A 1,180-nucleotide genomic window follows, 5' to 3' on the forward strand; every position below is an offset into this window, starting at 1 on the left:
ATCATTAATTAATACATAAAGTTCTATTGTCATATGATATATTTTGCTCTGAGCACATGAGGAACTTTTCTCCCGATCCCATTGGGTTTAATTCTGGTAATCTGGTGCTGAATGTGGAGATGTTTCCGCAGTGTACCGCAAGTCATAGACATCATCAGAGGCAGTCTCTCGGGATCGAGGAGGACTTGCTTCCATCCCAAAGTGAGTCCTTTGATGGCTGAACATTCCGATACGGGAGCCACAGATCATGTTACAGGTGGGACAGACATTCGTCGAGGGAAGTTGTCGGTGGGACTGGTTTGCCGCGTGCTCCTTCCGCTGCCTGCACTTGGTCTCTTCATGCTCCTTGCGTCTAGAGTCAAAGAGCTCAACGCCCTCCCAGAAGGACTTTCTCCACATCGGGCGGTATGCGGCCAGGGCCTCCCAGGTGTCAGTGGTAATGTCGCACTTTACCAGGGAGGCTTTGAGGGTGTCCTTATAACGTTTAGCCTGTCCTCCTTTGGCTCGTTTACCCTGAAAGGAGCTCCGCATAAAGACGTAAACATAAACACGTAAGGATGAGGGGCCGGAGTTGGCCAAATGGCCCCTCCAACCTGGTCCACCATTCAAGAAGATCCTGGCAGTTCTTCAACAGCAAGTTGAAACATCTGGGGCGTAGCCAACAGGCGCCTGGCTGCAATGAGTGATAAACACGTGCTTTGAATGGAAGCCTGGCTAGCTCAGTCGGTAGAGCATGAGACTCTTAATCTCAGTGTCGTGGGTTCGATACCAACGTTGGGCGATTTATTTTCATTTAATGTTGCTTTAATGGAAAACCTCTGACCAAAGCGGCACAAAACAAAAATGTTGCTTTCAAAGTCATTAAACTCCGAAATTCCCACGCCCCGCGAATCTCCAAAATCAGATGCCTCTACTTTTGGCGACTCAATCCATGTCCCTTTGCAATGTTGTGCTCCCAGCCACACTATAAAATGTGCCACTAACTGATCGAATCGTGGAATGGTTACAGCACGGAAGACCATTCGGCCCATCGAGCCCGTGCCGACCCTCAGCGAGTCCCACTCCCCGCCCTTTCCCCGTAGCCCTGCAATTGTTTTTCCTTCAGACACTTATCCAACTCCCGTCTGAAAGATAAGATTGAGTCTGCCTCCACCGCCCTTTCAAGCCGTGCATTCCAGAT

The 1,180-nt window shown here is 49.7% G+C and overlaps 1 non-coding gene across 1 annotated transcript; it reads left to right on the forward strand.

Annotated features, from left to right (window-relative positions):
• Window positions 1-708: 708 nt before the first annotated feature.
• trnak-cuu (transfer RNA lysine (anticodon CUU)) lies at window positions 709-781 on the forward strand. Its single transcript has one exon. It is a non-coding gene; the product is annotated as a tRNA-Lys (tRNA).
• The last annotated feature ends 399 nt before the right edge of the window (window positions 782-1,180 follow it).

This window comes from Pristiophorus japonicus, unplaced genomic scaffold (assembly GCF_044704955.1).
Source record: "Pristiophorus japonicus isolate sPriJap1 unplaced genomic scaffold, sPriJap1.hap1 HAP1_SCAFFOLD_42, whole genome shotgun sequence".
Taxonomy (NCBI): Eukaryota; Metazoa; Chordata; class Chondrichthyes; family Pristiophoridae; genus Pristiophorus; species Pristiophorus japonicus.